The following is a 14,341-nucleotide window of genomic DNA, read 5'->3' as shown; positions in this document are numbered from 1 at the left end:
TAGGCCCATAAGGAGTGGCTCTAATAGGATGTGTGGCCCTGTTGGTGTAGGTGTGGCCTTGGAGGAAGTATGTCACTGTGGGTGGACTTAAGAGTCTCACATGCTCAAGCTATGCCCAGTGTGGTCTACAGATACTTCTGCTGCTTCTGATTCAGGATGTAGAACTCTCAGCTTCTTCTTTAGTACCATGTCTACTTGCATGTCATGGTACTGATGGACTAGACTTCTAAAATTTTAAGCCAACCTCAATTAAATGACTTCCTTTATAAGAGTTGCTGTGGTCATGGTATCTCTTCACAGCAATGGAAATTTCAACTCAGACAAAAGCCAACCAAAAAACATTTCAGTACAGAGTTATTAGTAGTTGGCAGCCTATTTTGTGGATTCATGAGAAAATCTGGGAGGTCTAAATGGTGTTAAGAGAGGATTCTGGGTCATGTCCTGGCCTTTGAGGGAATTCAGCTCCCCACTAGCTGTGTGAATGCAGGCAGGGTTCAGCCTGTTTATGAAAAACAGTGTCAATTAGAGTATTTCAGAGCATCATTATATGGAGAAATAAGAGAGCATGGCATATCAGCACAGGATTTGCTCATAATACTATGTGAGAAACATCTCACAACACCTTCCAAGGTTCCCTTGTAGCAGGAAGTAGTAGTGGATGTTTCAGTCTTGGTTGGACTGCAGCCAGGTTTTCTTCCTGCTTCTCCTCTCTTGTTTTCTGTTCATACCTCTTAGGACTTTGCCTTCTTAATCATTCATTCAAATGGAAAAAGCATATAAAATGCATGTTTATGAATTTGTTAAATTTCTTTTTCTGGAATACAGGAAACACACAGGTAAAAAAGAAGTTTAGTTTCTCTCTCTCTCTCCCTCTCTCTCTCTCTTTCTCTCTCTCTCTTTCTCTCTCTCACTCTCCCCTCTCTATCCCCCCTCTTTCTCTCACACACATTTGTTTTTGTTGTTCAAATCTATTCATTTTTAGAGTTGTTGACATATAGGCTAGGGTGACCTTCAATTTTCACTCCCCATAAACAATGGGGAGATGGGAGATGTTATGGTGTGGTTTTCCCTTCTCTGAGGTGAGATTATGTGCCAGCACTTTCAGGGTTGTCCAATACTCTGTCTTGATAAAAGATAATATCATTTTTCTCCATCCTATATTCTTTAAAAGAAAATTCCAGGTAAAAATTTTTCTATTTCTCCCTGAGACTTTCATTCTAAGGGTTCCATCTACTTTTTTTCCAGTGGACTTTGAATGCTTGAAGTCTTGTTCTTCCTATACCTTGCAAGTACTGCTTCGGCTAATACACCCCTCTCAGTATAACATTTCTATGTTAAAATAAGTATAGTTTGCTCAAAACACTGATTTGCCATCTGACCTAACTTTCTCCCCATTAACATGGTCAGGTTTGTCCACAGTTTTGAACCATGGGCGATGGTGTTGGAATGGAGAGAGGGAAGGAAGAGCAGTAGCTCCTTTCTGGTGGAGCCTTAGTCACAGCACAAAATTAGGAACTGTTGTGCCCAAAACCACTGGATCTCTCTTACTTCAGGCTTGCTAACTGCATGTATTAAGTACCAAGTTAGACTGTTTTCACCAGATTATAAAGAGGAGAGTAGAATTTTCACTCTATGTGCTGTACTCAGGTATGGCATTGTCTATCTTATTTATTTATTCATTTTTAATTTCTGTTGGCACTTACTGAAATGGGGAATGTGCTTGACTCCAAATGCCTCCCTAGATTAAACTTATGGTATTCAGCCTAAATCAGCCCAGTATAATTGGATGCTCTGTCCAACATGGGGTACTGGCCATATTTTTCCCCATTGGTACTGATGTTCCAGGGTCTGCTCTGCCCATCCGAATACCCTTGCTCTGCCCAGAGTTCTCCTGTTCTTGGAATCCTTGCCTGGCTTCATCAAAGGTAACTTACAGAAGCACATTCTTCAGATCCTTACAGCTATTTATTAGAAATCACAATTGAAGTAAAATTCCAAATCAAAAATGCTGTATCAAGGGAAGTGAGAAAATCATATTAAGAACAAGCACCACAGCAAATGTTATCAAATATTCTTTAATTTCATATTATTAGCTCTTAGAAAATAGTCTAAGGAAACAATTGAAAATACAGGAATATTTTGTTAGTAGCAAAGGCATTACCTCAACTGTCCTCTTAGTAAAATATGAATATGGTTTGCAAGTTCTATTAGGGCAATAGTAAAAGAGATGTTTGTGTTATATATGAAAACCCTGGATTGGGAGCAATGCCTGATGTGATATAAAAGTTAGCAAAATGAAAAATAAAACAGCTTTTGTTGATTAGGCAGAAAAATGTCAAACCCAATGCTTTTTTACTTATTTCAGTGACACGTAGGAAGACTGTGCAAAAATCTCCTTTTAGCTCCAGGCTAGAGCTAGGGATGCTCAGCCTGCTAAAGGTCACCTTGAGAAAGGCACTAACCACAGGAAGCCAGAGCAGGTTGCATCCTACTCACTGCTGCTGGCCTCTTCCCAGCATTCCACAGTTCGCTCAGCTGTCCTTCCCCACACTGACAATTACAGATGACCCCTGTTAACTGCACCACTTGCAGTGGTAACAAAGACGTATTATGGAAGCTACGTGTTTATACCAGTTCTTAATTTCACAGATGTTTAATACTGAACAGTATTTGAAATACATAATGCAGAAAGCACACCACAGCCCCTAAATATTGCCAAACAGCATAGTGAAATTGTATAGTATTTGCTTAGCTTACTAGCTAAAATTTTGGGTTATCTGGCATTTTTGTACAAGGACATCATCAACCCTTCTCTGCTTATGGCACTTGAAAATCCCAATGGACATTTTACTCTTGCCCCATCTCCTCTCAAAACGTCCCTTGTAGAGGAAGAATCTTGTGACGATTACATAGTTTTCCCTATATCCAAAGAATGGTTATTTCATTTTGTTGCAGTATAAAATATGTCCCCATAGTGAATATCCATATTGCTTAAAAAGCAAAATCAAGGGGTACACATGACTACATGTTTACTTTGGCAGGGCTGGGGTGTATGTAGCTTAGTGACATAGCATGTAATTAGCATCCATAAGGCCCTAGGTTTGAACTCAACACTACAGCCAACACCCAAATACCCGCAGATCGGTATGACACTGAGCACCACTCCCTCCAGAGAACAAAAAAGCCCTCTTTCTGTCTACTTCCCTTGGGGCTTTTCTTTAAACACGCTAAGCAAAACCTTTAGTATGACCACACTGTTGCTTTTTCAAGTACATCAACCCTTGAATTAGAGAAGGAAGTTGCACACGCTCTTCCAGAACTCTGCAAAACATTACATCATGCATGTTGCCCAAAGCAAGAAGCTTCCTAATGTGAAACTGCAAATCTAATCACAGTGGCATCTCTGGGGTTTCTGGGAAAGGAAGTGAGGGAGGCCTGTGGAGAGTCATCACATGACTGAGTGGCTCCCTTGCTATTCAGGTCTTTCAAAGCCAGGCAACATTTTCTTCTGTGACGATAAAGTTAGGACCGTGACAAGAGAAAACGCTTTCTTGTAACTGGACACATTATGCTCTAAACATTCACTACAATAGTACAGAAATCCCGGCAAATTCGACTGTAGTTTAAATGTCTGATTTTCCGTTCAGTGCAGATTATGGGCTCTTTGAGTTCCTTTCCCATCCCTGGCGGATGCGTGTGAGGGTCTTGTCTATGCACGGTATAATAATTATAACCTTCATCACCAAAACTGTGCAGGGGATGATGAGTGCCAAAATATAGGCCGAAGGAAGGCTCCACCTTAGAATCGAAGGGCTGAGGAAACTCTTTCCACCATAAACCAAAGTGTGGGCTGTGCACAGGACCAGGGTCAGATAACCCAGTTTGGACTATAGACAAACAAGCAAAAAAACCATAGAAGTCAACATCATTTGCAACTTACAGGGAAACACTGCATGCCGATGAAGTTTACTTGTCTACAACCACACATTCATGATACTGTTATAGTAGAACATTGCTGAATTTAGAGAAAACAAAACTATACGCTTTCTTCAGGATGGTAAATATTTCATTAGAAATGTAAAGAGATTTGTTTATTGATGACAGGCTAGTTTTATATTAGCCTGGATGATAAAGAAAAATATCCTAGGAGTAAACTCTTTGTTTTCCCTCTCTTACATTTTATTTTTTAAAAAAGGGGATACATTTACAGATTTTTAAAGGCATTTTGGCATAACACTATATAAATATTTTTGTCAGTACGTAATTCTTTTAGAGGTTTGATAGTATCCATTGAAATCTTACTAGTTACCATAAGCATAAAGTACATGTAGGACAGAACGTAACATGGAAACAGTCAGTGTTCTTGGTGAGTATAGATTAAGCATAATGATCTTTGAATACACAAAACTCTTTTAAGTTAGGAGACATGAATGCCCAGCTCTGTGCACAGAGGGAACTCCTACTATTGGTTTTGTTATCAGTGGTTCAGGAGGGAATGGCTTCTCCAAGCTCTGCATTCTTCTCCCTTACTGGTCACAGCCCCAGGCTACTCTATTTCTATGGCAGTAAGAAAGAATTGCTGGGCTTATGGAGGCATGGAGTTCTGAAGCTCAGTTCTCCTTCCTGTCTTAATTCCTTTAATTTGCCTCCATTTGGCCCCTTGGAGAAACTGCTGGATTTGATAACCAAATCTAATTTTAATTACTAATGGTCTGCTTTGTTATAGTGGTGGGTAGGAATCACACATGGGAATTATCTGGAGGGCTTGTTAAAACACATTGTTGGGCTCCATCTTCAGAGCCTCTCCTTGCTCCAAATGGGTGGGGAATGGGGCTTTGTGTCCTAACAAGGTCCCTGGGAGATGCTTTCGCTGCTTCTCTGCATGTGATAAATACTATGAGGACCACTGGTCTCCTGGAATAGGTACTTCCTTTAATGAGGTGTCTGGTGGTTGATACATGGAAAAGAAAGGAATATCTCTCATGCAGGCCAGGCGTAAGTCTAGAGCGATGATGCTTAGTACATTTTCATTGAATTTTCAGCTTTATGGTGAATCTCCCTTTTCCTATCAATATGTTCAGATTATAAGACTTAACTTTGCCTTTGGGTCCTTTTTCGCTTTTCTGCTTGGTGCCTCTACACATAGTTAATAGCTGCTTGGTGATTTTTACTCTGACGTATGGGCAATGGCTCTGTGGATGCTCAGGAGTCTTGGCAAGCTGTCCCAAGCAGGAAACCCTACCCTGATCGACTCTGCCTGTCAATGTCTGAGCTCCTTTTTCTGAGCCAACTGGCGGTGATACTAATGATACAACTAGGGAAGTAAGGGAGCCAATGGAAACTTAGGCTCGATACAAGAGTAAAACTAGAACACTGGCTAAAAGCTCTATTTCTTTTGAAATATCAAGACATTAAAACCTGTTGCACTTACCTGGACAAACCGGAACTCTCTCCAGTTCACCATGTTGCTCACAGATGGCAAGGAAGTGATTCCCAGGAGAAGAAAAAGAAAAAATCCCAGGATTCCCAGTGCCAAATAGGAGTCATTAAGCCAGGCAACAGAGGTGCTAAAAGGGCTGTCTTTATTAGCTAGGGCCTATGAAAAATGAAAATATTAGAACAATTAAAATGGATGTTTCTGAAACTCAACTCTTTCAGAAGGGCTGAAACACACCTCTCTCATGTTACTTGCACAAAGCAAACTCTGTATCATTTCTTATTGGTCACTTAGGAACAGCTTTGGAAAACCACATCTGAATGTTTTGAGCAGAAAAGGTAATTGATTCTTCTGTGGTTCTGTTATAATTCTAGGCATCACATAGACAGTTTTAATTTACCCTCTATATCTTAAAACAAAGTCAATATTTGTGCAAGTTTTCTTTAGTTCATGGCTTTCTGTTTCTCAAACAAAAACATAGCGGTATTAAACAACCACATCAAAATTTGGTTTTTATATTATGTTTATTCTTTCCCTGTCTCTCTTCCTCTCTTACACACACACACACACACACACACACACACACACACACAAGTACAGGCCTTTTATATTGATTATGTCATAATACAGCATTAAACCTTTCACATCACAGTGTGATAAGAACCAGGCCATGTAGTGTGATCCTTTCTCAAGAAAGTTTTGTTGGGGGGATGTGTGAGAGTACTTGCAGACACAGTGTGGGTGAGTTATTAACTAATGGCCTTTGAGAATGTCGAAAGATATATCAAGACCAGTAATTTCTAAACCAGACCAGACTTGTAGCATCTCTGCTGTAAATGCTGAGAGACTACTTGAGATAATTTCATCTTTGGGTATTCATTAGTTGGTATTTGATACATGTTCAGAATCATTTGATTTTTTCCACTTGTTGAGGACCACCTCTCACAAGTCAAACATTAATAGATTTTTCTGCACACTTTTGTGAATTTGTTTGTAGGGTAGTGGCACATGTTTGGTCAGACTTCATACTTTGTGGAGAGTAGTTGTTTTATACTTCAAAAACAGAAGCTTGAGACATAAGGGTGTGTGGTTAGTGACTCCTACCTAAACCTGTCAGGTTGTCAGTGTCTCCATGAGCCCAGGATTATGACTCTAGAGTCACGTGAGTCTGGACTCTAATTTTTTATTCTCATTAGTTCCATGTGATCACAAACTGGATTCATTCACAAGCCCCAGGGTAAGGTTTATGATTATTAATACTTAAAAAAGTGAAGAGGCTGGGTGGATGGGAGATCAAGGCCACAAAGTCATGAGTTTGAGGTCAGCTAGGCCTAAATAATAAACTGTTTAAAGCACAAAACAGAACAGAGGACAAACTTTGGGGAACAATGTTCCTCAGTTGTGAAATAGATTGGTGTAGAACGAGACTATGTCTTGATTTAAGGAGCCAGGAAATGCCTAGGAGAGAAAATTTACCTGGGTAACAGTTGCGTTTCTCAGTCTCCATCGAACATAGTAACGGATGGGAATCACAAGAGTGTAGATGACGTGCAGGAAGGCAAATCCCAGAGCTACCAGTCCCAGCTGCTTTCTGCAAAGCATCCAATGGTCAAGCCAGTTTGGGAAGCGTTGGTACTTTGTGCCTCGGTAGAGCTGGAGAATGGCAGCAAGAATACCAGGGAGGTAGACCAGAGCAAGCAGGGTAAGTGCTGTGATGGGGAAGACACGATTCGGGATGGAAATAGCCAGGCGGAACATAGCATCTGTCTTCCCATTCACGTAGGCATATATCACTTCCCGGATAGCACAGTACACAAAGAAGAAGATGCAAAACACAGAGGACAAGTAGAAAGGAAACCTCCACATTGGAAACAGTTGCAGAGGGCAGTTTTCAATTTCATTGGCTGCCATGAGAGACCCTTGGTCCAGTGGGGTGAGTCCAAGAGTGCAAGCAATGTCCATCACTCTGTGCTTGGCTTTGCTGTCATTTCCACAGACGAACACCTGAGGTAAAACAATTAATTCCATGGTGGTTACTTCCTTTATTTAATAATTATCATTAAGCTATAGATCGGCACCCCATAAAAATACTACCATAAACTATTTTCAGAACGGAGATAATAGCGCTTTATCTAGCAAGATGACGCTTTGAACTGGCACAGGAGTGCTGGACGGGGAAAGACCTAGCTTTTGGATGAGGGTGATGTTTGGCACATATTGTTGCTGTAAGATGAGGTTCTCCTCAGCACGAATAGTCTTATCTTTCTCTTGAAAGTGGGCAGCGCATCATTCATGGCTGTGGCTAATCTCGGAGTGTGCACCCAGTTTCCACACAAGTGGAAACAGAACCAACAAACGATTAGTTTCTAGTCTGGCAAGAGAACTCCAGATTCTGACATCATTTGGTTCCATCAAACTAGTAATGCACATGAACCACAATAGACTACCCTTCTCATGAAACCCGAGAAAGTTGTCGTTAGAACAATTAGGAATACTTAATAGGGATTCTTTTTAGAGCTGTATTTAGATAAGGACATATTAAAACATTTACATTAAAATGGCGGGATGTAAGTTCGTTTAATCTTACCTGCCGACTTGCATCTAGTGTTCCTGACTGGAGAGCCTAGGCTGAGATGGTGTTAAACGCTTTGACCACGTGGGCTCCTGGCACCAGCTGAGCCAGGTACTCAGCATTTGATTCTGGATACTGATTGATTTTGCGGTTGTTACTGACATCTACCAACACTTTTCCTTTGAGAGAATCAGCTAGTTCTGTGAGGAAATCGTAATGCTCTCTGTGTATGGCCAGGAAGATGACGTCAGACTTCGATGCTGCTTCCGAATTGTCCAGGACCTCTGCTCCCCTGGGCAGAAGGCTGGACACCTGGGGATTCCGACTCCCAAAAACAACGGAATAGCCACACTGAAGCATTTTCAACCCCAGCGATTTCCCGAAATCCCCTGTTCCAAAAATGCAGACATTCCCTAGCTTTTCTGAGGGATCCGTAGTGAGAGGTAACACATCTGCACACGCTGTCTCCATTACTGAAAAAGCAAACAAAAGAAATTAGAGGTGTAGAAATGTAAAAGGACTTATAGATCATCAGCTTGTAACCCAGATACCCCAAGACAGTAAGAGAAAAAGTGTCAAGGGAACCCAGCCACAGTTGGTGTCCAGAAGCTGGTTTTTTTTTTTTTTTTTTTTTTTTTTTTTTTTTTTTTTTTTTTTTTTCTTTTCTTCTTTCTTTTAACAACTTCACACAGTAATCTATCTCATTCTCTATTCTTTAGGTGAATAGTATGGCTTCTTTCAGGATAAATTTTCTCAAATTCTACTTAAAACTGCCAGCTAATGTAGAGGAGGCTTTTTGGGGGTGGGGTGGGGATGGGGAATGGCTCTGATTTTTAATGGTTTATTTTTTCATGCTGAGAAATGCACTGTCTACCAAGGGCCTAGATAGTTAGCAAATATTTGTTAAGCATGAGCAGGATAGAATGTAAGGGACAGAAGGGGCCGGGTCCTCCCTGCATTGCAGGCACAGGGTGCAGTCAGAGGAGGAGGCTGAATAATTAACATTAACCAACACACAGGGGAGAGAGAAACCACAGGAGAGGATGTTGCCAAAGACAGGAATTCTTCTCATTCAAGTGGGTTGACAGTAAAACAGTGAGCCAGATGTGCACTTTCACACTCTATAATGGTGTTGGTCCTTACACTGTAGCTTTCCTATCAATCATCATCACACACACACACACACACACACACACACACACACACACATACCTACCTGCACTTATTTTTTTTAAAGGGAGCTCTGGACATTTTCCTTTTTTGTTTATCTTAAGACAAAGCCCTGTCATCTCAGTTGCACCTGACTGAATTGTGCAATCGAAGCACACACAGGCCGTGCAGGCCTTTGCACTCAGACAGGAGTCACGAGAGAGACAAGAAATACAGGACCTACCTGTACCACTGCAGAAACTATGACTAATCCACATAACTGAATCATCGTCCAAACTATCTGGAGATGCCCTCAGCCATTATTAGGAACGGCATGAACACACGTGGGGAACTATCTGAGGTTGTGATCACTATCTGCAGAAATTATAGAATGGGTGGGTGAGTTCACCAGCAAGAAGAGACTAACTTCTTTGTAGCAATGTTCTCACTGATTGTTAAAAACACAGCAATTCCAGGTGATTCTGGCCATTTGACAACCATGAGTTGATGCGTTCTGACTTTCTGTGCAGTTCTGCAAAATTAAGCTTATACATATAAAAAATTATTGGGGTTGGAAATTAGTGCAACATGAGTACGTGTACATGTGCATGTGTGCAGGTGTATATATGTGCATGTTTGTGGAGACCAAGAAGAACTTTGGATATCATTCAAAGCTCTCTACCTTCTTTGAGAGACTGTCTCCTATGGGCTGATGCAAGGCTAGGCAAGTAGGCCAGTGAATCCAGGCATCCATTTGTATCCAGTTCTTGAGCTCTGACATTATAACCCCCCATGCTTAGAAGTTTTATATGTGTCTCAGAATCCAATTGAGGTCCTTGTGATTGTCAGTAAAACACATTACTGACTAAGCCATCTCTTCAGACCACATTTATACTGAATTACTAGCAAGCTGGCCTTTGACAGGTTATTCAAACTCAGTTTTGTCATGTTTAAGATGAGAGATAGTATCTGGTTATGAGGTACTGACTCTTAAATTGAAACAGCTCTTGAGGCATGAACACTAGTATATCATTAGCAGTTTATTTATCTTTTTATTATCTAAGGAATGTAACCCACTAATTACTTAACTAATATCTATATAAAACATATAATTTGAGCAGCAATCATGCTTCATAATTGTGATTGTTTTCAGTCTATGAAATAGTCTGAATCAGAGATTAGAATGTGCCAACTTTCTCCACTTATCTTTAAATAAACAACAACCTATATAAAAGGGCTATTGACCGTAGAACATATCAAAACACAGGTGTACAAATGGACAGAGTATAAGTTTCTCCTATTTGTACTTTTTCATACTTTAATTTATTACCTCTTAAGATATACCTTAGCGGTTTAAGGTAACATCCTTGAGATGTTGGTTCCTCCAACTATTAAAATTTGTTTTCACTTTCAAAAGTTCAGAGATGTTTCTGGGTAAATGGCAGATATAAAAACTGGTAAAGGAATATTAAAATATTACAGACTGACCCAATAAAAGGATATGCAGCTTACTTATTCCCTGAGCACTTCTTAATGGCTGTGGCAGTCACTCTAAGGTCACACTTTAGGACCACAATTTGAGACTCCCTTTAAATTTTCCTGGTTCTATTTTTGGTCTCCAGACAGAATCTTAGCTCTGCTGAGTAAACACCGTCCACTATTAACTTCACTTTGGGTGTTCCATCTGTACTTCTTTCTTCTTGTCATAGGGCTTCTCTAAGAACCATGTCTGCTTGACATTCAGATATACAGGGTACATGGGGGCACCATAAAACAGCAAGGGGCAGCTCTGTGAACCCTGTCTTTCCTTTGTGACTCCTTTGTCTTCTGGCGCTCAATCTGACATATTTCTTAAGGCTCCTCACATGGCCCCAAAGGACCAGAACACTCATTATCTGTGTCCATGGTTAACCTTCCTTGCTTTTGCACTCTTTCTCATGTTCCCTGGCCCTGCCCTTTGTCCTTCCTTCCGGTTCCCCAGAATCGGGTCTCTAATAAGTAATTGGCACCCAATCCTTTGTTATGCATCTGCTTGCAAGATTACTCAGAATAACGATAAAAATAAGTAATGTGGGAAAAAGTTAGCAATTCTTTGGAGACTTGATTCTGAGCTCTTGGAAAAATATTATAATCATAGATGTTCACAGAAATAGAATGCATGCACAGGGTGTGTTTTACAATAAGTGCTTCACAAAGAGGACCACACCCACGTCAGACATATTTATACCTCAAAATAGCTACATGAAAACTTGGGTTCGTGAAAGTGGTTTCTTGCTCAGGATTTTCAAAATTCCTAGCCTTCACCTAGATATAAAAAATACAGGAAAACAGGAAATCGTAAGAAAAACAAACAGAAAGAGTATTTACCGGAGGTATAATGGGTTGAAGGGTTGCAACAACCGTGTTTCCTTGTTTTTCCTAGCCTTGTGGGCACCACACACCATCAGCTGTGTAACTAGAAAGAACAGGAATTTCCAAGCTTGGAGAAGTAATTCCTATGACAGCACCTTTCTTAAAGAGGGAGGTGAACTGATCACACAGGAATGTCTAAAATGTGACAAAGGTAACTTTGATGGTCACAGAGGCAGCTGTCACTGAGGTGAAGAGGAATCTGGTCTATCTTGTTCCTCTGTCTGTGCATTCCACCCTAGGCATTGGGAACCCCAGCCTTTGGAGACTCTCCCACAGAAGCCTCCCAGGAGAATGAGAGTTGTGTCAGGAAATGACAAAGAGATGCAGACCATTCCAGCCATGGGCATCTCAGCCGCTTACTCACACTAACTCTCTCCAGAGTGGGTTCTGATTTAGAATCCATTAACTGGCTCTCTATAGTTTTGTCTTTCTGAGAATGTTACAGAAATGACATCACACTCTATATAAACAAGCTGATAACCCTCTGTTTTCCCCTTGTTTGTTTCTCACTCAGTACAATGCCCCTGAGGTTCATCCAAGTTGGTTTGTTTATCAGCATTCCCATGTTATTTCTGAGTAGTATTCCATGGAAGAGATGTATTACAATTTCACTTAAAAGTTTTTTTTTTTTTTTTTTTCTGGAGACCAACTCCAAAGCTTGTACATGACAAACATACAATATACCACTTAGTTATACCCTCAGTCTTAGAGTTATCTTCATCTAAGGTAGGACCTTTTAGTTGTCTCTAACTTGACCCACTGCAATAAACATTCATGTGCGAGGTTTGGCATGACATTAAGTTTCCATTTGTGTGGGACAAAGGCTCTCTCCAGTGCAATTACATATGGCAAATTTCTGCTCAGCTTTATATGAGCTTCTTGACTAATGTCCAGTGGCCACATGGTTCCACATTTCTTCTTAGAAATTTATGAGTTCCAGTATTTTTTATTTTGATTAGTTTGTCATTTCAGGGTGGTTTTAATTAGCATGTCTCCAATGACTGATGATATTGAGCGTCTTGCTATGTACTTACTTGGCATCTGTATATCATCCTTGGTGAGACATTGTTTCGTGTGTTTTGCCCATTCTCTCTCTCCCTTCCCCCTTTCTCCCTCTCCCTCTGGAACTGCCTTCCTTTCCCTCCCTCGCTGCCTTCTTTTCTCCCTCTCTCCCTCTGTTCCTTCCTTCATATCTTCCACTCACTCTCCCTTTATTTCCAAAGATAAAGTTTTACTCCACCCTAGGCTGGTTTAGACATCTATATAGTCCGGGGTAGTCTCAGTCATTCTGCCCGACCATCCTAAGTTCTGGGATTATGGATATGAGGTATTATACTCATCTTTTTGCCTATTTTCTAGTTAGACAATATATTTCACATATATGTATAGACATGTTAGATATGTGATTTATCAGTATTTTCTCCTAACCTGATTTCTTTTTCTTTTCCATGTTCTACAGGGTCTTCATTGAAAAAGAATTTTAGAATTTCATGACATTAATTTATTGACTCTTTTTTAGTAGATTATTCTTTTGATATCTAAACATTCATCATGAAGCCATGGGTTCTAGATATTTTTCTGAAAGTGTAAAAATAGAACTATGATCTATTTTTAGCTCATCTTTACAAAGTTTAAGGCTTGGGTAGGTGTGTATGTATGTTGCCTATAGAAATTAACTAAATGTTTATCCCTCATTTGTTGAAATAACATCCTTTTTGATTAATTGCTTTTGTACCTTTGTTACAAATCAATAATCCATGTAAGCATGGGTCATTTTCTGGGGTCTCTATCCTGCTCCACACACTTATTGATGGATCTGTTTTTTGTCTATACCATACAATATTGATAGCTATAATTATGTATGTATCTGTATGTGTATGTATATATATATAATATTTAGACATATACACATGTGTCTAAAAATTGACAGTTGTTTTATCTAATGTATTTTTTGAAAAATTATTATAGCTAGTCTTACTCCTTTCTCCATGGAATTTGTATAATAATCTTGCATATTCACAAAATTTTCCTTTAAGGGTTTATATACTTAAAAAATCAGTGTTTTAAAAACTTAAAATTTAAAACACAGATTAAACACTATTTTAGGGGCTTAAATACAAGAGCTGTGTTAAAAATATTAATTGATTGGGCTGCAAAGATGATGACATTTCAGTTGAGAAAGTGCTTGCTCGATGTAATCCTGAGGACCTAACGCTCATGTGAAAAGCCAGGCGTGGTGTATGCTTGTAATCCCAGGGAAGGGAGGGAGAATAAGGAAATCTCCAGATCTGGCCTAATTGGTGAACAGGAGGAAATGGTGAGATCTTGTCTCATGAAATTCCAAGGGTGGATGTCTCCTATTTAACTATGCTCTTCAAGGATATGAAGCCTCCACACACATGTTCCTGTGTGCATGTGCGTGCTCTCTCTTCCATGTAGATAGCTAATGAATAGAAAAAAGTTTCAGGTTATGTGATAGGTGATAACATATACTTCATTTAGAAGATACCTCAAAACTCACAGTTATTTGTATACTAGAACCCTGGCATTAAATGGCACATTTTACCACTGTCAGAACTTTGGGGGAGAACACCTTTGTCAGGCCTTTTACTAAGAATGTCAGTGACTAATCATAGCTCTTCCTAAACTCGGTACTTTCTTCCCTTGAGATTAGAATATGGGCCATTTGTTTCACCCCAAAATTTTGTGAATAAAGAGAAAAAATGTAAATATTGATATATGTAATGTCATTTCTAGAAGGGAAAGGAAAG

General features: G+C 39.8%; 1 pseudogene across 1 annotated transcript; it reads right to left on the bottom strand.

The window, feature by feature from the left end:
* Positions 1-3,623: 3,623 nt before the first annotated feature.
* Positions 3,624-8,480, bottom strand: LOC308435507 (metalloreductase STEAP4-like; annotated as a pseudogene). Its single transcript has 4 exons — positions 8,025-8,480; positions 6,914-7,441; positions 5,432-5,596; positions 3,624-3,887 (listed from the first exon to the last, which is right to left on the bottom strand). The product of its transcript is annotated as a metalloreductase STEAP4-like (transcript).
* Between the last annotated feature and the right edge of the window lie 5,861 nt (positions 8,481-14,341).

The sequence above is a fragment of the Micromys minutus genome, assembly GCF_963924665.1.
Source record: "Micromys minutus genome assembly, chromosome: 23".
Taxonomy (NCBI): Eukaryota; Metazoa; Chordata; class Mammalia; order Rodentia; family Muridae; genus Micromys; species Micromys minutus.
This window is presented reverse-complemented; position numbering and strand designations above follow the sequence as displayed.